At 42.1% G+C, this 24,819-nt stretch overlaps 1 long non-coding RNA gene across 1 annotated transcript; it reads right to left on the reverse strand.

Annotated features, from left to right (window-relative positions):
* Window positions 1-10,233: 10,233 nt before the first annotated feature.
* On the reverse strand, window positions 10,234-24,487 carry LOC122893888. The gene is made up of 3 exons (XR_006381710.1): window positions 24,459-24,487; window positions 14,479-14,591; window positions 10,234-10,772 (listed from the first exon to the last, which is right to left on the reverse strand). It is a non-coding gene; the product is annotated as an uncharacterized LOC122893888 (long non-coding RNA).
* Window positions 24,488-24,819: the final 332 nt, after the last annotated feature.

The following is a 24,819-nucleotide window of genomic DNA, read 5'->3' on the forward strand; positions in this document are numbered from 1 at the left end:
ATGTTTCTTCGGTTTTAACTAGGCGACAGGATGTAAACTCAAACGCAAACCAGAACAACTCAAAGAAAATCTAACGCGAGTGTGCATGGGGCACATCGCAGATTGTGGGATGAACATCCCTATGGTCGCAGAGGTCCCCGAAGCAACAGTGTCCCGGAGAGAGGGAAATGCAGATTTCCTGCGTATAACCTAAAACACAAATTTGGGCGGAGGGGGGTGGCGTGAATTTTCGGGGCGATCTCGGGCCGCGGCGCGGCTCCTGGAGCGAGGGTCGGGTCGGGGGCGGGTAGGGGGGACTCTCGGGCGGGGCGGGCAGCGCCAGGCTCCCCCCCCCGGCCCCCCGCGCACCCACGCGCCGCGGCCCCCACCCAGGCCGAGCCCACACATTCCATCTCGAGTCCTGCTCACACCTATCATTTGAAGTCATCTTCGCTCTGTCTTCCAAACATCTCGAGCATTTGTGATTCCGCTCGCCGCTCCTTCTTATTGAGTTCTCCGTGTCTCTCGGCAACTTGTCATAACCTGTAATAAAATGCCCTTTCTGGCGGGAGGTAGAGTCCAGAGGGCAGCGGTTCTATTTTCAACTGATAGCCGAGGAAAGGAGCCGCGGCGGCCTCCCTTTTGTCTGCCTCGGGCTTTAACTCCTGCGGGGCCGGCCCGGGGCTCCCGAGATCCCCGCTGGGGGGATGGGGGGACGGTGCCCGCCCCCGAAGGCGCCCCTCGGTCCCCCTCCGGTCCCGGAGAAAGTTCTGGGCTTCTGAGGCGGCGCATACACGTGCAGCTGAGACGTGTTCCACAAAATGAGAAGAACCTGTTTGCACTTTTTGTTTCTTCTTCTTCTTCTTCTTTTTTTAAATGGGGTGTGGGGGGCGGTGATCCCCAGGAACAGAACGGGATGGGGACAAATAGAATGATACGGAGGTCACCTCGGCCAGCATCCTGGGAGCCTTCCACCGGGCTGTTTATTTAATTGGTCCTAACCCTTTCCTTAATTAGACCCATCCTGTAGTTATTTTCGTATGTATTCGAGATCTTTCTATCCGATGTGTGAAGGTGAAGGGTTCCCACAGCCTGCGCGATGTAACCTCGCCAGGGATGGGGAGAGGGAAAGGGCGGGGGACTGTGGTGTCCCTCGGACCACCTGCTCGATCTTCCCCGCAGGGGTGAGCGCCCCTGCAAGCGAACTCTGGCTTCGCAATTTCCCCCGTGGTCCGTGGTCCGTGGTCCGCGGTGGCCTGGCACCCCCTCTCCAGCAGCCACCGTTCTGTATTGAGAAGGACCCCCTCTCCCCACACACACCCATCCACCCAGAGAGGTCACCTTGGAATCCCCTTAGGTCGCCGATGGGAGACATGGAATAGAATATTTTTCAGGTATCCTTCACTATCCGTGACAGATGTCGCCCGGTTGGGGAGGAGGATTAGGAAGGCAGGCACGGGTGAGAGGGCTGGGAAAGAGGATCCAAACCAGAATCCCTGCAACTACCCTCTTGCTGCCTTATTTTGTCGTTGGTGTATTTCTTGAAAGAAGGAAATAGGGTAGCCAGTCATGGAGATGGTGTGAGTGTCCTCTGCCTGACCCCTGAGGCCCCATATCCACATACCCAGCCCCAGAACTCTAGATCCAGGTCCCGCTTGAATGAAGAGGTGGCTGTGAAGTTATTCTCATTCAGCTGTAAAGCAGAAACAGCCTACCCTTATGTTGCTCCCTAGGCCTGTCGCCCTGTCCTTCTCAAGGGCCTTTCCAAGAGAGATGTCGCCGGACTCAGGCCTGGCAGACTGAGCTTCCGGTGCCCACCCCTGTCCCAATTCACACACTCTCCGGTTAATTTCTTGCTACACCCGGAAGCTAGTAATACCTTCCAAACAGTACTTGAAAAACCCAAACCACATTCTAGCCGCTCAAGGAAACCTGCAGAAAATGGCCAGCTGTTCTGCAGAAAATTTCCTTTTCTTTGCAGGGAGGGGGAGTGGGGGGGGAGAAGGAAGACTTTGTACCCTAAACTCTGATAAGAGACGGGAAAGTACAAACACTTGATTTGAGACTAAGGGCTATTGGGGATTCCTCCACATGAAAAGTCTATTCTGTGTAGTTAAGAAAAAAACAAATGCATTTCTGTCTTCTGCCCCACAGGCGCTGGTGAGATCTGGTGGGGAGAAGTTTCATATATCTGGGCAAACTTCAGAAATAGAAGCTTTTAATCGCCCTTCCCCAAGAGAAAAAAATAAATAAATAAAAGAAAAATAGTAAGAAGACAAAATGCATTTGGGTTGGAGCAGTCATTTTGGAATGACTCCCCTGTGCTGTTGATTGCCATGCCCAGCTTCTCTTTTTGTTTTATTTCTCAAGCTTGATGTGTGGGTCCCCAGGACGGTCCCCATTGTCATTGGGCATCTGTAGTTGGCCTTGGGTTGTGTGGGTACTGCCACTTTTATGAAGGTGATTATTGCTGTCCCTTTTAATCTCTGGACAAAGCCAAAATCCTTTCCCCCGTGTGTCCTACTTCTGTACAAACTGTGAGGCTATAAACCCTAGACACAGTATTCATTTCAAACCCTGTTCAGAAACACTGAGGACATATTTGAGGATTCTGACAATTACAGGCCCATTCTCCCCAGTTAGCTCATAGGCTCTATTCAGAATGAAGCTATTTGGGGGCATGTAAAAGCCAGTAAATTTCCCGATGCACAAAAGAAAATGGTGCTTTCTGCCCACTGCCTATTTCCACTCGAAAGTGAATAATGCTCCAGTTACCACCAGGCCTGACTTGATTTATCTTGGTTAATAGGATTAACATGTCAGCCCCTCTCAAGAATTTCCAAATGCAGATCTGGAGTGTCACTGACTCTCTGGTGTCTTTTTTCCTCTCTGATGGACATAATGATGCACCCCCAAGCAGAGGGCCTCTGTCCGGTGGGAACAGGCAGATTATCTGTCTCCAGTGAAATAAGGCGTGTTGCAGCCCCCTTTGCCAAGACTCAAAGCCAGAACCCAGTCACTATAAAATAATTGTGTCACTACCTCACCGGTGCCCTGTTCGTGTTTCATTTATCTTTTGACTGTAATTGAATGGTTGAAAAGCAAAAATGCAGACAAATTCCAGCTGTATTGAGATCTGTTTCTTCCTCCCCTACCTCCGCCCATCATTAGATACTCTCCCTCTCTGCGCAGGAGGTCAGAGTGTATAAATATAAATTGCATTTTGCATTACTTCTAGATGAGTGAAGCTGTCAAAGCAATAATATGAGCTTTCAGTCCCACATTCTACCACTTCTTTCCCATTTTTTGGCCAGGAGGTCATGTGCAAATTGAACGTGACAACCCAGAAGACATGTCCAACAGACTCGTATTGTTACTCTGCTCAGCCTCCTGGCTCACAACAACATTAAGCCCACATTAGTCTTCAGTCTCCTCCAGGCAGGAGTTCCTAAACATGGAACCCAGGCTTCTCAGAAAGTTTGCTTCAATGGGGACATTTCATCTGAAAGTGGTGAGTGCCACTAACCTAAACTATTTTTCATCGAGGATGCCATCCTTAGAAAGACCGGGCCAGAGTCTTACAAAAAAAAACAAAACAAAACAAAAAAAACACAGGTGAAAAGATAAGAGCCCCCCAAAACACACACACACACACACACACACACACACACACGAAAATATACTTGCTTCTATTTGAAATTATTGAAATTTTCCAGAATCCAATAGCAATGTGGTTGGAAACCATTTTCCTTGTTATTTGAACAATGGAGATGTCACTCAGAAAGCCGCCTTAACATATGGATTGACCTTGGATTCTTGGTAGCAAGGTGTGGTTAGAACCGTTTTAAAGACCCAATTATATAACCCAAATTAAAGTTTCAGCAGCTTATCGCTGTGATTAGAAGATGATCCTCCTCAAATTGTATCACAGCAAAGGAATTAGAAATTTTCATCAATCTGAGGAAAACCGAATGGCTTGGAGGATTGGTAATTGGCTATCAATATGACCCATTCATGTCTTGCCCAGATTGCAGTTAACGGAGAGCTGTTGTTCGCTGACAGGGTGTTTGATGGTTTCTAGGAAATGAGTGGCTGTTTTCATTCCTGTTCCAAATGGACAGGTGTCTACAACAGAATTGGCAACCTGGTTGGCACGCTCAAAGAGTGGCCAAAGAGCGAATTGTTTATGGAGAATAAACTTCCCTCCCTCCTGTGATGCTTGTGCACACATGTGAGTGCTGGCAGTGGGGAGGGGGCAGAAATGGAGACAGTGGAAGCAGAAGGATTGATACAGGTCCTGGAAACTTAAGCAGGCTAATGCCCTTCTTGTTCTGAATGGCGCCATATGCAACCGCATCTCTCCTGAAGCCCATCTTGTGCTTGACCATGTTATACTCTAAGTGGACAAATGAAAGCCCATGAAAGGCATTTAGCCTTCCTTAGGATGTTTTTATTGGTCTCAATGGCTAAAATAAAATAAAATAGGAGTTTTTTACATCTTCTTAAATACACTTTATTCTCACACATCTTTCTTTCCTCAAAAGAAAGAAAAGTGTCCTTCCCTTTTACTCTTTTGAATTATTTATTTACTATTATTATGTTATTTATTTTCATTGTTGTTATCCCCTCCTCCATAGGTCAGATGAACTACATGGGTTTAATACCAAATGAGAGGAGGTCGTAACTTTAAGAAGCTGTACCTGCTAATACCTGATGAAATTAAGAAGTCTCCCTCTTAACCTCAGTGGATACCATCCCATTTTATCACATTATACCTCTGTGGTGCCCTTCAGACCCATGAACGTATTCACCTCTCCTTTTACCTTTACATATATTCCTGACCTTCCCAAGTTACTGTTTATGCAAGTGATTTTTATATCCTGAACATTATTAAGAAACAATGCACGAGTCATAGTCTTAAAAATCAATCACTGTAATGCCCCAGGAACTGTCATCTCTTTTACTGTCCAACCTCTACTTCCACAAGTGTTAAAGTTGTTTTAAGTCGGGGAAAAGAGTTTTTTAAAAAGAATTTTTAAAAAGAAAAAAAAAATACACCTGGGCCAATGAAACTGAAGCAGCCACAATTTTTAGTTTTTCCAAATTTAAAAATGTGAAGCTCCCAGTCAGAAGATTTTATCATTCTTTTCCTTTATCCTGACTTGTCTCATGTTAATGAAATATCTGTGTAAACCTGCCATCAATTTTTAGTTCATTTCTACTTCTCCACATTGTCAGAAATTCTAGCAATGAAGGTCAAAGGCTTTGGAGTGAGGTTCTTACACCTCTGTGTGATGCATTCTATGATCTTGGGCACATCCAACTATTCTCTGAGCCTCTGTTTCTTCATCTGTAATGTGGGGATATTAATAGTCTTTAATTTACAAACTTGTTTGAGGGCTCACGTTTTCCACATTTCTGCAAAGGAGTTAGTCCTCAATCAGTATAAAGCATCATCGTGCTGTTTCAGATGATAGTGTAACCTCTCAAAGTATTAGAATCTTCATCTGTGGAGCAGAAATAATAACAATATGGTTGTAGATAACATGTGTGAGACATTTGGCATAGTGTAGACATAGACATTTTGGCCAAACCAAAGCAGACTTTCAGTAAACAGGTGGTGGCTGGAGGTTGTCCCATTCAGAGATCCCGTGGAAGTGGGTGAAGGACTCACTTTGGAAAGAAATTCATTCTTTAGGAGTTCCACTTGGTGGTTCTTCATGCCTGGATCTAGAGGCTAAGTTGGTAGAGGGTGGCATGAAGGAAGCCAAGCCGAGAACAGTGCCCAGTTATCTCTCTTTGTCCCATGACCATAACTCAATACCTTGCCCTCTCATGAATTCCTCCCACCGGCTTAGGGTGAGAACCCCCAGCCAGAGTGGGTTGGGGTAGACAACCCAAGCCTACCTCTACTGTTGAAGAAACAGATGAAATGAGACTCAGGGAATGTGTTTCATTGATTTGTAGACGAATCTTCAGAGCTGAAGGAGAATATAGATACAGAATTGGAATATATTGTTTACTTCCTGGTATTATAAATTCACTTCTACATATAAGATCAAACCTTTCTGGAGTTCGTATATAAGGATAGACTAAGGTGCCATTTGAAGACTCATGTTGAAGGAACACAAAGGGACCCTGAAGCTGGCAGCCTCCAGTACCTGCAGAGACCCTGGCAGTTCCGGGAAGATTTGTTCTGCCTGGGAAGGAGCCATCAGTCCTGGTTCTCTAGGACCTTCACATTAAGCCAATAACTAAGTTTGATTTGGGCCATCGGGGGTGGTATGTCTATATATATGTGGAATATATATATATATATATATATATATATATAGTATATATGTTGAATATATATACATGTTGAAAATAGTATTTCATAACTTGGGAGATTCTCTTGTATGTCAGAGTTCATGAAAATAATCTCCCTGGAAGCCAGGGCTGTTGGCAAGAACTGGAAATTTCCAATTTTAGACCATTTACATATAAGACTACTAAATAAAATGCTTGTACTAGATGTGTGTAATATTTCCACATATAAAACCATACACTCTTTGAATGATGAGAAAACCAGTTTGATAACCTAATAATAATAAAAAAGAAAACCTGTTTGTTCAGATAGACCCTATTGCTGACTCATGGTATCAGATTTGCTCTGTGTGTGTGTGTGTGTGTGTGTGTGTGTTCCCACTCTATCAACTGCCCAGTGATATTTAAAACCTCTAATGTCTTCAGTTCAGCACGGAAGCCAAATGGAATTTGGTTTACTCCATTCTCTCTAAACATAACTGCCTCATTCTGTAAGCATAAATTAGATTTAGCGAAAATTAAAATGTAGGCAAGAAGAAATTACTTCTCTACCCAGTCACCACAGAAGACCCACATAGCCAAGTGTCTGGAATTTGCCCATCATCTGCTTTTCTGACCATAGGGAGCAGCTCAAATGACAGGCACACAGATGGACACATCCTGTGATTAATGGCATCTACCAGGCCTGGTGGTGAGGATGCAGAAAATGGCGGCAGACATGAGCTAGTCCCCTCTTTGGTTCAGTGTTCTTTCCAAGGTTTGAAGGAGAGAGGAATCAGGAACAATTCCAGCTTTATTCTTCGCTAGAAGATCTGAAGGCACCCTTCTTGCAGTCTCCAGAATCATATGCCAAGACCAGACCTTTGATGGGTAGCTCTACCGGCCTTCTGACTGGCCCATCAAAATTACATTCTCCCTCCTACCTTCCCTTCCTTCCTTCCTTTGTTTCTTGTCCTCTATGTCTTCATTCTCTTTCCCTCTTTCCTTTTTTCCTTCCCTTTTTCCCAAGCATTGTCTCACCTCAGCAATCTCAGAGTGCAAACTAGCTCACCACAGTGAGCTTTCCAATGAATAGCTAAGGAACAGACGGAAGTGTGTGAAACTGGGAAGGGTCTGAACGGGCAGCATGAAGACCTATAGCAACCTCCAGGCTAGCGCCCTTGGACTTCACCTCAGCTACCCTCTAGCCAAGTGGGTCATGCCTAACCATGGCATTTCTAACACATCAAGAATACAGGAGACCAGTGGGGCACCTGCATGGCTCAGTCGATTAAGCCTCTGACACTTGATTTTAACTCAGGTCATGATCTCAGGGTCATGGATTGAGCCCTATGTCAGGCTCCACGAAGAGCATGGAGCCTGCTTAAGGTTCTCTCTCTCCCTCTGCCCCTTCTACCTGCTTCTTCCCCCTCCTCTCTCTCTCTTTTAAAAAAAAAAAAATATATATATATTTTTATATATATATTTATTTATATATATATTTTATTTATTTATTTATTTATTTGTATTTTATATATATTTTATATATATTCATTTATATATTATATATATATATATATCAGAGACCAAGATCCTACCACTAGAAATGGGCCAAATTTGATGCCATAGTCTTGGGATCATACCCAAGTTGATAATTATCTCCTTTACTGGCTTCCAATTTTTAATTTGTTTTAAATAAGTAATCAAGACATGCAAAAGGTAAAAAAGGGTGAAAAATCTTCCTTCAGTCCTATTTTCCAGACCGTCCCACCCAAACTACCATGCTCTTTTTTTGTTTTTAATTAATAGACTGTCTCAGAGCAATTTAGATTTATAGAAAAATTTAATAGAGGGTCACCTGGATGGCTCAACCACTTAAGCATCTGACTTTTGATACTCGGGTCATAATCTCAGTGCCCTGGGATTAAGCCCCTCATCCCCCAATCGGACTTTGTGCTCAGAGGGGAGTCTGCCTGAGATTCTCTCCCTCCCTCTCCTTCTGCCCCTCCCTCCACTCACGTTCTTGCTCTCTCTGTCTCTTTCTAAAATTAAATGAATAAATCTTAAAAAAAAAAAAGAAAAATTGAGTGGAAAGTTTAAAATGGTCCTATATTACCTTACACTCCTTTCCACCTTTCCTCCCTATTATTAATATTTTGCTTTAATGTAGTATATTAGTTAGACTTGATGAGTCAATACTGATACATTATTATTAGCCACAATTCACAGTTTACATTAGGTTCACTCTTCGTGTTGTTGTATGTTCTTTGGGTTTTGGCAAATGTATAATGACATTTATCTACCACCATGGTATTAGATGGAATAGTTTCACTGCCCTATAAATCCTCTGTGTTCAGGGTACCTAAGTGTCTGCCTTCATCTCAGGTCATGATCCCAGGGTCCTGGGATGGAGCATCAAATCAGGCTCCCTGTTCGGTGGAAATCCTGCTTCTTCCTCTCCCACTCCCCTTGCTTGTCTTCCCTCTCTCACTGTCTCTCTGTCAAGTATATAAATAAAAAATCTTTTTTAAAAAATCCTCTGTGTTCTACCTATTCATCCCTCCCTCCTCTACAAAACCTCTGGCAATGTCTGATGTTTTTGTTGCTCCATCCTTTTGCTTTTTCCAGAAGGCATGTACTTGGAATTATACAGCATGTAGCCTTTTCAGACTAGCTTCTTTCTCTTAACAGTAGGCATGTAAGGGTCCTCCATGTCCATTCATCGCTTAAGTGCTCATTTTTTACTGATGCATAGTATTGTATTGTTGATATACAACAGTTTATCCAATCACCCACTGATGCACATCTTGATTGGTATTATGCCATCTTCCTAAGTAGGAATAAAGCTCCTACAAACACTCAGAACGTGTAGGTTTCCCTGTAGACAGAAATCTTCAACTCAGATGGAACTCGAACCACCAAGGAATGTGATTACTAGATCATATGGTAAGAATATATTTAGTTTTGTAAAAAACTGCCAACCTATCTTCCAACTCAGTGCGTTTTTTTGTTTTGTTTTTGTTTTCAGTAGTTTTAAAGTACATATTAGTTAGCAGAATAGGTACTTAGCAAAGACGGAAACCCAGACCCCGCCAGCCACTCCTGGTAGACACCAAGACAAGAGCTGCCACCATCTGCAGGGAAACAGTGTCAACCATAAGAACATAAACTTGATCAAGCTACAAGGGTTTACTTTTTGCCTTGGCTACTTACTCGCTTTGTGACTTCGGGCATGCTTCTGTTTTCCCAGCTACAATTAGGCTTGGTAACAGTACCCAGATTCTAGAGTTCTGAAAATTACTGAGATATCCCATACACATTTTGGCACACCACTTGGTAAAAGTAAGTGCTCAATAACTGTTCATTATTTTTTTTATATCTTATTACAAAACCACCATCTTTCCCACAACCCCTTCCCAAACAGTCAGTGCTCTTTAGGGATGATTCTGTGTAATAGTGCATTCAAGGGATCCAAAGACAGAACAATTTGATACATTATATAATCTAGTGAGGGGGGGGGAAATGTGCAGCAGCTAAAATAAAAAGAAATCAAAGCTAGAGAGGCAACGTCTTTAAGTGTGGAGCGTTTTGATCCACAGAATAAATTCCCTCACTTTCCTCTCACCCTGTATTCCCATTAGTGTTTTGCTGGCTCAGAACGCTCTGGGGTGAGTCCTAGATTATGAAATGCCCTGTCTCTGGTGGCCTGCCAAAGCCTGCTCTGCAGACTCCCAGACTAACCTGGCACCAGCTCACGGTAAGAAGCCTCCTCACCCCGAGGGCCTGACTAATGCTCATGTTTTTTCCTTTCTCAGACAACTCCACAGGCGGGCTGTTGGGTGGGGGGGGGGGGCGGGTGGCATTAAGCAATCCATGTGGTAATTTTTTTTTTCTATTTCTTTGGGCAATTCTTACATGATGACATAATGATATGTGCTAACAATGAAAAATAAATGCACTGTGGCTCTATCTCTTTGTACTGAGTTTATTTTGGAAATTAACAAACACACAAACAAGAAATCCTCTCCTGTGCATTCCTGATTAATAATCTATGGCTACCCACAATGCCCACACACTGGTGGAAATGGAAACATTTGAGGGCATCTACCAGCTGATTTGCCTTCATTATATCAGATGACAAGTTTTCCTGTTTTAACTGCACGGGCAGGGTTTAGGTGTCATGAGGTCAGAGTATATGGAATTTTTTTTTTTTTTAACCAAGAGCAAACAATGAAACCTGATAACTTATTCAGGGCATATGGCTCAAAAGTAGGCATTCACTGATATGAGGCATATCACATTAAGAAAGCCCCACACTAAGGGCAAATTCGGAGCAAAACCTTTCTGATTATCTGTAAAACTGAAATATGTCCAGCAGAGCTCAGAATCCTGCTGAGGAATTACAAACAGGGTAGGTTTGAAAAGTTGAACGTAGGACATGTGGGTCTTCTGGAGTCGTCCAAATCGATGGCCACAGCCAGGTTTTAAGACTGTCCAGCCCATCGGTCCTGTGGAAGGGAGAACAGGAAGAGGGCAGAGGGTCAGAATGAGCAGGGTCTTTCTTGTTCCTCTCTCCCACCCTACTCAAGGGCCTCACCATCCCAGCACTGCTTAGTGGGGTCATGAGAAAACGAAGGGAAGAACAGAGGAAAGAAAGAAAGAGCCAGTCCCCAGAAGAGATCTCCCACTCCAGATTTGCTTTGGGTACATAAGCTTTTTCCAGAAGGCATATAGTTGGAATCATACAGCATGTAGCCTTTTCAGACTAGCTTCTTTCTCTTAACAGTATGCATGTAAGGGTCCTCCATGTCCAAGGAAATCCCTCTTCTGTTCTAGAAATTCCTATGCACTTTTTTTCTTTTAAAATTTATATATTTATTTGAGAGCGAGTGTCTGAGAGCAGGGTAGGGGCAGAAGGAGAGAGAGAGAGAGAATAAATCCTTAAACAGACTCCACACTGAGTGTGAAGCCCAACTCCGGGCTCGATCCCAGGACTCTGAGATCATGAACCTGAGCTGAAATCTGGTTGGCAGCTTAACCAACTGAGCCACCCAGGTACCCCTAGGACCCTTTATGCCTCAAGGTCTAGTCCGATGAGTCTGGATCATGATTAACGCACAGTATCCAGATCAGACAACAAAAATCAACTTGAGCTCTGGGTCCATCCCATGCTTGCTCTGAGACTTGAGCCCTTCTTCTCTGAATCTCACTTTCTTTGGTTGTGAAATGCAAATGCGACCAGTATCCTACCTTCCCTCCAGCTGCTGTAAGGATCACGGAAAGTAACAGGGCCCAGCATGGGTCTCTGACGCACAGTGAGTGCGGAGTCTAGGTTTTTACTGCATTACTGTTGCCATCATTCCTATTTTGAGTTGACTAGCCAGGTATGGATATTTTTCTGTCTAAAACAGGAAATAGGCAGAAAAGGGATTAGTCATAGCAGGGTTCAGCCATGGACACTAGAGCTGGGTATTTCAGTAGCCTCGGATGCCACTAGTGATGCCACGTCTGCCATTTAATTCAGTTCAACAAATGCATTTTAAGAACCAGGTTCCAGGTGAACACCACATTGCCCCTGCGTGACCAGCACTTGGCCTACCAGGGGAATTTCACTAGCACAGCTGTCCAGTTGAAGTGATGTCATGTGAAGTTGGAGACAGTCCCTCAAAATAAAAGCCTGACCTCTGAATCTGAATTAATAGATGTATTATCTTGATCCCTCTCCTCCCTAAATCAATATGGTATTTTCATAATATAATTTCTATTCAAAGTCTTTTTTTTTCTTTATTTGATAGACAGGGATCACAAGTAGGCAGAGAGAGAGGAAGGGAAGCAGTCTCCCTGCTGAGCAGAGAGCCCGATGTGGGGCTTGATCCTAGGACCCTGGGATCATGACCTGCGCTGAAGGCAGAGGCTTAACCCACAGAGCCACCCAGGCGCCCCTGTTCAAAGTCTTTTGAAAATATTCTCTGCCAACTGCTTTAAAATACATCTAGGTGAGAGTTGTGTCCTAGATATCCATTAAGGAAAACGTGCTTCCAAATACACAGTTTGTCTGCTTTCGTCCAAAGGATTTGTCTGCTACTGTGCAGATACGGTTGAATTATGGCTGTTTAACAATTTGGCATACAACCTCTGCTTCAATTTTCTTTTTTTTTTTTTCTGGTCATGAAATGGTGTTATGGTCAAAAATGATGGTGTGGGACCCTGCTCTGATCCCCCAACCAAGTTTCAGAATTTATTCTTGTATTTGTGCCTGGGTGGCTCAGTTGGTTAATCATCTGCCTTGTTTCTCAAGAGCTTGGTTCCTGGTCTGTGAGCTCTACTTCCGGCTTACAAATTACCGCTTACCGTTTTAGCTCAGTGTTTAGCACCATATTTGCATGTACTACCTGCTCAATGATCTCTGATGAGAGTATACGAGAGAGAAGACAGGAAGGCACAGAGGAAGGAAGGGAAGAAGGGAGGGAGGAAAGACAAATAAGACAAGAAAAAGGCCAAGGGCACCTGGGTGGCTCCCTGGGTTAAGCCTCTGCCTTTGGCTCAGGCCATGATCTCAGGGTCCTGGGATTGAGCCCCGCATCTGGCTCCCTGCTCAGCAGGGAGCCTGCTTCCTCCTTTCTCTCTCTGCCTGCCTCTCTGCCTACTTGTGATCTGTCTGTCAAATAAATAAATAAAAATCTTTAAAAAAAAAAAAAAAGAAGAAGAAGAAAAAGAAAAAAAGAAAAAGGCCAAAAGTGTGTCACTGTAGAGGCATTCCTAATTTGTCATTACCCACTGACTATACACACACATGCATGAGCCTCTCTCCTCTGTTTTCCTCCCTCTTCTATTTTCCCTTTTAGACAGAAATACCAAAATTCAAACAAAGTTAAAGTCATTCCTGCTTCACTGTGTACCCCAATTTGATCCTTTTTTTTTTTTTTTTGGTCATTGTGGGCCCCCACAATGCAAGTATCTTTCAAAGCCAATTTAGTCAACAAGCATGAAGTATCATGTTTTTCCCACACACATCTCTTTTTTTTTTTTTAAGATTTTATTTATTTATTTGACAGACAGAGATCACAAGTAGGCTGAGAGGCAGGCAGAGAGAGAGAGAGGTGGAAGCAGGCTCCCTGCTGAGCAGAGAGCCCGATGTGGGGCTCGATCCCAGGACTCTGGGATCATGACTGGAGCCGAAGGCAGAGGCTTTAACCCACTGAGCCACCCCAGTGCCCCACCCACCCACATCTCAATAAATAAATGACAAGATGTGTTTTATTAAAATATAATTTTTCATCTACATTTTGAAAATCTTACAAAAGTTTTAAGTCATCAAATAATTCCACCTTGACAATGACATTGCAAAACTAATAAAAAGAAGTCACCAGAAATCATACTATTTGTGGATGCAGGCGACGATGAGGCATAGCTCAGCAAAAATCTAGAGAAAATGTGGTCTTCGGAGAGTCACTTTACTTATAATTGTATTTTATTAGTAACTAATGCCTGAAATGTCCATTTACTTGATAAAATGATGTCTATCTTATTTAGTAAAAAGTAGACTTTGTTGCACCCAGAAGATATCCAAACTGGAAAAGAGTTGTGTCGAACTCCTTTAGGACATTTCCTGTGGGATTAAAAAGTCTCAAGCCCTAGAGGGCTATAAGATGAGACCCTGCACAGTGTATGAATTAGATATTTTATTTTATTTTTAATTTTTTTAAGAAGTAGTCTTCATGACTAGCTTGGAGCTCAATGCAGGGCTTAAACCCATGATGGTGAGATCAAGACCCACACTGAGGGGCGCCTGGGTGGCTCAGTGGGGTAAAGCCTCTGTCTTTAGCTCAGGTCATGATCTCAGGGTCCTGGGATCAAGCCCCTCATTGGACTCTCTGCTCAGCAGGGTGCCTGCTTCCTCTTCCCTCTCTCTCTGCCTGCCTCTCTGCCTACTTGTGATCTCTGTCTGTCAAATAAATTAATAAAATCTTAAAAAAAAAAAAAGACCCACATTCAGTTCAAGAGTGGGAAACTTCACCAACTGAGCCACATAAGCACCCCAGTGGATGAATTAGATAAAATTATTTCCAAGAAATTTTCCTTTGCTTTTGGTAGATTTATTTTTTAGTGTGCAAGAAATCGAGAAAGAAAGAAACAAACAAACAAACAATAGCATCATCGAGGAAAATACTAAACATTCGCCTGTGTTCTTGTCTTCACCTTTTACTTCCTCACCTGAAGGAAGGTAGTGTGGGGACGGCAGGATTCCAGAGCAGGGCAAGAAACCGAGTGCAGGGTAGATTCACTCATGACAGGAGATTTCAAAAGTTAGAATTATTAAATCTGGGCTGGAAAATAAGAGAGATTGACTTAGGCATTAAAGGTAGTGGTACTGGCGGGTAAAACGGACAGATCCTTATTACATTGTCCCAAGAGAGACTGCGCTCCTCAGCCTAGTTAATGCTAAGGAAATTTAAAGCAAGCTATGGAAAATACTTCTTCACCTGGTAGAATTCATTCTGAGGAATTTACTGCCACAGGCAGTCATGAAATCAATCACGCAGTTGGATTTTTCAAAGGGGCAGGATAATGTATGACCCACTCTTCTGGCTAGTTGGGAAGGATAGAAGCAATCAATTCGCCTGCTTCTAGGAGATCACAGTTGATTACAAGTGGGGTCAGTGAAAAGATGTCCCCCGCTCTTGATCAGGATAATTAAAAAGTGTTTGCCCATGCTCACTTGTCCTGGAAAGAAATAGGAAATGGGATATAGAGATCAAATGACCTGATCCAATATGACAAATATTTTTTGACAGGGACAGAGCATTAAGCAACACAAAGATCAATCCAGGAACTAATTATAGGTCTTGCTAAAATATCTTTTCATCAAAGCATTTTTTCTAGTAATATAAATATTACACGATGTTTTTGTTTTTTAGTCTGATTCTCTGACAAGTATTCTTGGAAGACATCTACCAAACCTGAAAACACTTAACAATCATGACTTCTCTTTTTCCCAATGGAAAGCAGAGTTTCATCAAAAGTTGTGAGTACACTGGAAATATGAACAAGACAATGGAAACTTTGATGTTGTCGTGATGGTCAGTAATAAACTCCTTTGATAAAGTTATCACAGGTTAAATCCAGCATCTCTTTCTTTTGGAATCAGTATCTCACCTTTTTGCCTTATTTTTCTTGGAAATGTGTAGTCTCTGGGACATCACTTGGCACTATAGCATACGTATGAAAAACAACATTGCAGAAGAAGACAAATACCGTATCATTTCACTCATACATGGAATTTAAGAAACAAATGAAAAAAAAGAGATAAAAGCCAAAAAACAGACTCTTAACTATGGAGAACAACCCGATGGTTACCAGGGGAAGGTGGGTGGGGATAGGGAAAAGAGGAGATGGGGATTAAAGAACACATTTATCATGACGATCACTGAGTCACGTACAGAATTGCTGAGTCACTACACAGTACACCTGAAACTAAGAGAACACAGTACGTTGAAAAAGGAGGAGGAGGAGGAGAAACAGAGGCACCTGGCTGGCTCAGTACATATAGTGTATGACTCTTGATCTCGGGGTTGTGAGCTCGAGCCTTACATTCTATGTAGAGATTACTTAAAAATAAAATATTTTAGGGTGTCTGGGTGGCTCTGTCAGTTAGGCATCTGCCTTTGGCTCAGGTCATGATGCCAGGGTCTTGGGATCAAATCCTGGGTCAGGCTCCCTGCTCAGCATGGAGTCTGCTTACCCCTCTGCCCCTACCATGTGAATGCACAAGCGAACTGTCTCTCAAAAATAAATAAATAAAATTTTAAAAAATTTTAAAAATTTTAAAAATAATAAAATAAAATTAAAACAAAACAAAACAAAGCAAATCACCGGACTTCTGGCATTCTAATTCATGGGCTTCAGAGAGAGACGCTAAAAAAGATATTTCAGGTGAGGTTGGGTCCTGCATTTTTGTTTGGGCACAAAAGAATTTCACACGGTCTATGAAAAAGGGAAATTGTGAGCGGCGCCTGGGTGGCTCAGTTATTAATTGTCTGCCTTTGGCTCAGGTCATGATCCAGGGATCCGGAGACTGAGTCCCTCATTGGGCTCTGCGGGAAAACCTGCTTCTCCCTTTCCCTGCTTGTGCTCCCTTTCTCGCTGTGTCTATCTCCGTCAAATAAATAAATAAAATCTTAAAAAAAAAAAAAAAAAAGAAAAGGGAAATTGTGCTTTGCAAAAATACAAAACAAAATCTTGGATGAGTCATCATAAAACCTAGTCTTTGAATTTCAATAGTGCAATACTGAAAGGGCATCATTGTCCCCTCCTGAGAACCAGGAAATGTTACCTACTTTAAGGGACAAGAACCTACCTAGTTGTATCACCTGCATTAAAGAAAAAGCAAACGCAAAGATAAGAGGCATCTGGAAGTTTTCCCATGATAAACCACCATAATTTGAAATAGTTGTTATAATCTGAACTTAAAGACATCTTTGTTTTCGTAAGTGTATTTTATTAAAGCATCATCCTGACTAAAGACTAAAAGATGTGGAAGTCTATATCTCCATGTTAATGTCAGAAAAGTTTTCTATCACACGCCATGACACAGTGTTGGAAGCTCTACAAGGCATTCCTGAGTCAGCTCATGGGACACCTCATGGCTGCAAGCATTCATGTGGAGGGGAAAATCTCTGGAGCCACACTAGGATGCTGGCCCTGCCTCTCATCCACTGGGTTACCTTGAGAAAACCACTTTGCTCCCCTTGTCTTGAAATCCGCATCTGGAAAATAGGTAGAATAATATAGCCTCCTCCATAGGGTTGCTGTAAATTTAAATCAATATCAAGAGGGGAAAAAAAAAATCTTCCTGGTACATAGTAAGTGCTTAGAAGTTGTTTTTTGCCTTCAATCCCCAGAAAGCCTGGGTTTTAAGGGAAGTCCTACTTCCCCTAGAAGAGAGAGAAAAACAGTGGAGGTCATTTCCTGTCTTGTGGATTTGGGGGTAAGAGAGTGAGACGTTTCCATGGTTACACTCCCTCCCCCTTCTGCTCCCACCCTTTCCTCTGCCCCCTCTCCTGCCACATTTCTCCTTGAATTCTGCACTCTGCCACCAGCTAGGTGTTCTTCCCCCCCACACACACACACAACGCCTCCTTCTGTCTGCTCACCCCCACCGAACTCCAATCTGGCTCACTCACAATCATCTAGCACCCTCTGCTCAGATGGTCTTCACTCCCCGGATCTGAGTTAGGTGCTCCTCACACCCTTGCTCCCAGGCCCCATGCTCCCATCACCACTTCTCACTCTCCCTTTACTCTCTGTACCCACCATTAGACCGCAAGCTCCACGAGGCAGGGATTGGGTCTTGTTGCCCTCACTACTGCTTCCCACCACTGGGCTCCCCTACTGACATACTGTTCCAAGTCTCAAATGGCTAAGAGAGGCAACCAAGATCAACAGGAAGCCTGCCCCTCTGTAGAACCGTACTTTCTGTTTTCATTTGCCTTTACTCGGCCAAATCATGTGTTAATAAGGGTTTGCTTAAATGAAATGGCTGTACTGACTATTAGATTCAGATCCGACATGCCAGAAGAACCAATATCCGGGTGGTGTGGAACTAAGTGGTGTTTGTTTGTTTGTTTGTTTGTTTTTTATAAAACTAATATGGGGGGTGCCTGGTGGCTTAGTCTGAGAAGCATGTGACTCTTGATCTTGGGGGTCATGAGTTTGAGCCCCATAGGGGGTGTAGAGATTACTTAAAAATAGTAACATCTTAAAAAAAAAAAAACCTGGGAAATCTATAATGCAGTCCGAATTGGAAAGGCTCAAAACAGAGTTAAATACTCATGAATTTGCAGCCGCCTTTGGGGCTTAGTCTAAGAAGAAAGATTCAAATGGCTGTTGTTGTTTTTACGTAAGTCTAAACTTAACTGTTCAATCATATTGCAGAGTTCACATTTATCTGCTAGAATATGCAAAGAGTATTAACCTTATAATCTTTTTCTTTAAAGAATTTCATTTATTTATTTGACACAGAGAGAGAGAGACAATGAGCCCAGGGACACAAGCAGGGGGAGTGGGAGAGGGAAAGCAGGCTTCCTGCCAAGCAGGCAGCCCGATGTGGGAATCAATCCCAGGACCCCGGGATCATGACCTGAGCTGAAGGCAGACACTTAATGACTGAGCCACCCAAGCTTCCCTAACCTCATAATCTTTAAAGTACAGATAGCATATACTTGGCTTTGTGGTGGGCAATTGGAATGAAGATAAAAAATAAATCAAGCAATTAGGAGGCAAGTATAGACTGATCGGAGTGCAATGATGTTTACAATTAATTGATCACAGCCAGTTACAGATGTCTTTGTTCTTTCTTCACTCCCACTACTTTACTTGAATAGAAGTAGAAGGAGGAGAAGAGAAGAAGGAGGTGGAAGAGGAGGAGGGGGAGGAGTAGGGGGAAGAGTAAGAGGAAGTAGAAGAAGGGGAAGATGACAAGGAAGAAGAAAACAAATATAGGAAAGTGAGGGGGTTCATCAAGCAGTTCACGCCCCCCATTCCACCCATATCAGTTGCAATTATCAGAGACAGAGGCAGAAGCCTAGAACACTACAGATGAATGATTCAGGTCCTTATTCTCTCTTTGTGATTGGGAGGTTAAAACTACCAAGATACATGATGACAACTCTAACAGTAACTAGCTTATTCAAGCTGGGGTCATATATGGAAACTCTGCTAAGCACTGTCCATGTATCATACCATTTAATAATCACAGGAATCCTATGTGGTTTGGAATAATTATAATGATACAGATGCGTAAGCAACAAAGGACTTTGCTCAAGGTCACACACCCAACTAATAATCAGCAAAGCCAGTCTACCAACCATTGGTCATTTGATTCCAGAATTTTCTTATTAGCTTCTAGCCTACACTACTGCCTTCACCCCATCTCAGATACTGAGATGTAGTGGGGAAAAGCTGAGGTCTGGAATCTGAAGATTTGCATTAATTATCAGTTTGAGTGGGTCACTCCATCTCAGTTTCATCATCTGTGGTATGAGAATAATCATATCCGCCCCACCTGCCTTCCACAGCTCCTGTGATGATCTGGTGAAATAGTTTACATGCGAGAACTTAAGAAATAGGAATGTGGTATGCAACTATCAGCTGATAGGTTTTATTTACGAGGGTAGTCTGTTGATGGATGTGTAGGAATTTAGTTCGTGTTTAGGGAATATTTTATGTGTGACAGTCAGAAATGAGTTCTACCCAAACCAGATATGACAACTGAATGAAAATGATGGACTTTGCCCACATAGATATATGGATGTGGTTTGAAAAAGGAAGGGTCTATCCTATAGCCATGCACTCCAGGCTTGGGAAAACAGTCATTGGCCCCTACAGAAGAGGAGAACATCAAAGACAAGGTTCCTCTTCTGAACACAGTTGTGTTGGGACCAGTGCTGCTGTTTACAGATGAAGCACAGGCCAATCCATTTGAATAATAGGGGTTTCCATTTGAAAATGATCTCATCTAAAGAACAGACCAGCATTTCCAGATTTATTTCCTTGGAGAAGACTGATCGTTTATAAGTCAAAATTTTGTTTTATAACCTATACATCTTCCCCCCCAATATCTTTGTCCATAGGAAATGAAAATGCAAAAGACATTATCCACTTCTATTACATTTCTGGGGAAATGTAGTGTTAAAGAGAAGAAGGTAATTTGAGACCCAAATTCATCCATCAGATTTTCCACCTATCCTTCGCATCGTAACTCTTGTTGCTTTTCCCATAAAATAATACCCTTGACTACAATAATTTATTTTCTCATACTCAAGCATATTGTTGAGCACCCGAATGGATACCTGTAGTTCTCTGTTCAACATCCATTCCCTCTTCAGGTAATAGGGCCTCTATTTTCCTTTAAGACACCACCCTCTCTCTCTATTCTATCTTAAGATTTCACTGGGGCTGACTCCACCTATTGTTTCCTTTGGTTGACTGGTGACCTACCCTGACCAATCAAAGTAATGGTGTTTTGTTTGTTTGTTTGTTGTTTTTTGAAGGGACCCAATCAAGACTCTGGTCATTAATCCTGGAATGTTTGGTGCAACTACTGAGAAAAAGGCTGAACTTGTAAGATACCATCTTTGAGATGCTGGTAGTCATCATCGTTGCTGCCAATTGAAGAGAACTTACTTAAGGCCAACACAAAGAAAAGTGGAGCCAAAAGATAGATAGATAGATAGATAGATAGATAGATAATAGAGAGAGAGAGAGAGAGAGAGAGAGATTTCCTAAGGGGATTATTGGAGCACTTATCTCTCTCCCCTGTTCTTTCCCATTATGTGAGCTACTACATTCTCTTCTTGATTAAGCCATGTTCTAGTGAGGTTCTGTTACTTGCCGCAGAAAGCCATCTCACGAGCCTAATGAGATGTATCAGTTGTGCAACGTTTCTACGAATTACACGTTTTGTCTGCCAAGACTCTGATAACCTCTCAGAAATCGGAAGAAGAGATCAAAAGAGAATTTGTGGAGCTGGGATTTACTCCTTTTGTTTAATTTTCTCTCTGTGTTCTTGATTACTCCAGAGTGTTGAGTGACAGTTACAGCAAACAGGCTGTTATACCGCACAGGCACAATGACGGGTACTCTTTTAATCCCATGTTTTTGGTATAATTATTACCCTCACTGTATCAATTAAGGAAACCAAAAAGAACTCCTTTCAGTGTTTCAAAAGACATCCAAGCCCTTGTAGTGGAAGTGTAGCCTCAATGTAACACTTTCCAGATGTTAACAGGTGCTGTATCTGTACCAACATAAGAATCTATAAAAGTTAGAGTTAAGACTCTGGTTAAGAGTCAATTATGCGCCTCATTCTGTCACTGGAAAGCTACTGAAATTTGGAGAAAGTCACCTAATCATTCTTTCATGACAGAAAATCCAGAATGCCTGGAAATAGGAAGGTGGAAAAAAACCTAGCTTGTGCTCTAGCACTGATCTTAGAAATCAAAACCTTGGATTGTAGTACTATTAATTCGCTGTGTGAGCTTGAGCATATCATGCCATTTCCCTGGGCATCTATAAAACCAAGTTAGTGATTCAACCTGCTTATCTCTGGTATGTTATGTGTGAAGCAAACAAGAAAAGATATTTAAAAGTGATTTGTAAAATTGAAGTACAATTCTTGGTACATGGACGATATTATGACTACAACTAGTGTCAAATATTTGCATTTGCCTGGTAAGAATATTTCCTTCTTCATGGTACTAGAGGATATGGCTTAGAAATTCCCCAAGCCACAATCAGAAAATAAGTCTTGGCTAAGTGGATAGGAAAAAAAAGAGAGAAAGAAAGGAAAAGAAGAGAAGAGAAGAGAAAAGGAAAGAAAGGAAAGGAAAGGAAAAGAAAAGAAAAAAAAAGGAAAGGAAAGGAAGAAGGAGAAAAGAAGAAGAACACAATAAAGTCATAATTCTTCAGTTATACTTCATGATTTTTCTAGCTTATGCTATAGCTCGGCAACATTTTTATGTTATCAACTTCCATACAAAAAAGAGTTAATTAATATAAAAATAGTAGTTTTTTTATGTCTGACTTTTTTGATAACTTGTGTCAAAAAAAAAGCTGAGTTTTGGGGTTCCTGGGTGGTTCAGTGGGTTAAAGCCTCTGCCTTTGGCTCAGGTCATGATCCCAGGGTCCTGGGATCGATCCCCGCATTAGGCTCTCTGTGCAGCAGAGATCCTGCTTCCTCCTCTCTCTCTGCCAGCCTCTCTGCCTACTTGTGATCTCTGTCTGTCAAATAAATAAATAAATAATCTTTAAAAAAAAAAAAAAGCTGAGTTTTAGTACTGACTCTGCCATTACCATATTTTGTGACCTAGGACTCAGGTATCCCTAGATCTCAAAGATTGAATTATATAATATGATGGGCATCACTCGTGTGCTTTCCTCTTACTTCCAGGTACATGAAAGACTATATTTATCAGACTCTGCAGTAATGCTTGGCCAGGTGACTAATTCTTGCCATGTACATGAGCAGAAGACTTACATGTCTCTTCTGGGCAGGAGACATGCCAACATTCTTTTCCTTTGCTAGAGCCAGAGGGGATGTCATGAATTCAATTGTAGGTGGTAGAGCCTCCATCATTGGCCCCTTGGGTGGGTATTTGGAACAGAGTCCTCTTGCCAAGTTATAACTGGTATGAAGAGTGAACAAGAAATAAACCTTTGTTCTGTGAAACAGCAAATAGTGCTAATTTTTTACAGCAGAATAACCTAGCTTATCCTGAACAATAAAATAATTCTGTCTTTTTTCTGTCTCCACTCTCACTTGCTACAGTTGCTTTGCATATATGTTTCTTATGTTGAAATAATGGGTTAAAGCAAAAAGAAGCTATGAACCCCATAGATCTGCTAGGATATTTTCCTTTATAATTATAGGAAGAGATGGGGATAAGGAGAATCCATGGAGTTTCTTTGCCCCCTGGAGAGGGCATTCTAAAGATTAACTTGAATGCATCTTTCAATTTCTCCTACCAGAACTTAAAAAAAAAAAAAAAAAGGAAAGAAAGAAAGAAACACTAAACTAAAAGGAGTGGTTATCTTACTAATGGATATCAAACTTGAAAGACACATTAATGTAAATGTGTAGAGAATAGCCACATTAGATTTACCATAATTAGATGCTTTAATGTATTAGTCATATTTATTTGTACATGTGGCCCAAGAAACTTGCATAGTAAGGGCATTTTAATAAATCTAATAAATATCATCATATTCCTGGCTGTGCTCATTATGTCTTTACTCTCAAAGCCAAGAAGTTTGTTCAAACTGGTTATTGGTGTGGTGAATTTTATGTATTCATGTTTTGCCAAAAGGTCAGAAGATGCACTCAAGGAAAATATAAAAAGACTGAGAATAACAGTATACTTGGAGCAAGGAAGCAAGTCAAATAAGGATATTTTGTTCATGATACCTGAAGACTTATATGCTTTTTATCAACATTCATAGAAGCCCTAGACTTCTACATAAAATATAAAATACAGCTGGATCCATCCTAAAAAACAAACTCATTTGCTTGGCAAATTTCAGTGTGCCTTTACAACAGAAGCACACAACATGAGTAAGTAAAAGTCAGGAAAGGAAGGAAGCACAGTGATCCAGACCTACTCCTGGCTTTATTCTCCCCTACTTCATCATATATGGTAGGCAGGTAGAAGGGGAAGAGGAAGGAGATAATTAGGGACATTACAGGACTGGATGAGAGTAGAAGAAGAAACTGGTAAAGTGATCAAGGTGAACATGATAAAGAAAAAAGAGAAGAGAATATGCATGGAGTCTCATACAATTTCAAGCATGGTCAAGTCCAGGTGAAGCAACCGAGAGATGAGCAAGAGAACCAGTTTTTGACTTGACTCCTTCACTCAACAGCTTGGAAATCTTCTGGTGGAGCCATTCCTGCAATGACCTATAGAGCTCAAGCCTCAGAACTGCAACTTAGATATATGGAGGACCCACCATTGAGGTTGCTTTCAGTGGTGGAAGAGAAGCCTCCAGATGCATTAAGAGAGACCAGTCAAAAGGCAGAACCAAAGCTGGAGGGAAGGCCATGTAGAGCTGAGAGGACAGTAGCTTAAAGGTTCAGTGTCTTCTCCAGAGTCCAGTCCTACACTGTTAACATATCCCATCTCACCAGGCTTTTCTTGGGGTGGAGAAGTCCAACCATGCTTTAGTCACGCTCATCTCTAGCTTTTCAGACCATCCCACCATACTGCTAAGAGCTAAAGACAGAGAGGCGCCCATGAACAGGAAAGTGGTCTAACAATGGAAGAAATAGAAAACATATCATAAAAGGTAGCTAACAATTTCTGAGGGACATACCCCATGTCAGGTGATAAGCTAAACCTTTTCATACCTTGTCTTTTAAAAAATCCTAAATCATACTCTGTGTTTGCTTGATTGATAGACAAAGATAATGAGGTTCCAAAGGATGAAGTGAGTTCTTCAATTTTCACAGTTGTTAAATAAAAGAGGTGGGATTCTGAGCCAGATTATCTGACCCAAAGGCCAACTGCAGTCGCATATCACACCATAGAGAGTATGGGCGAGTCACATCCCCCTACAAGTTGCTCTCATTGACTGTTAAATGCCTTACATTATTCATATCCCTCAGTTCGGTGATGGGTCTCATCCTCACCCATGAATACCTTAAGTATATCAGTGTACAGGGGCGCCTGGGTGATTCAGTTGGTTGAGCGACTGCCTTCAGCTCAGGTCATGATCCTGGAGTCCAGGGATCGAGTGCCGCATCGGGCTCCCAGCTCACGGGGAGTCTGCTTCTCCTTCTGACCTTCTCCTCGCTCATGCTTTCTCTCACGGTCTCTCTCTCAAATAAATAAATAAAAATATTTTTTAAAAAAGTATATCAGTGTACAAATAGCTTCTGTCCTTCCACTCACCCTTCACTCATCTGAGTGAGTTGTGTCTACTTCCCTAACCCAAAAATCTGGGTTTTAACTTATATGAAAGCAAAGAGACTTGCAGAGAGAGCTTCAATAAATATTTCCT

This window comes from Neovison vison, chromosome 13, assembly GCF_020171115.1.
Source record: "Neovison vison isolate M4711 chromosome 13, ASM_NN_V1, whole genome shotgun sequence".
Classification (NCBI taxonomy): domain Eukaryota; kingdom Metazoa; phylum Chordata; class Mammalia; order Carnivora; family Mustelidae; genus Neogale; species Neogale vison.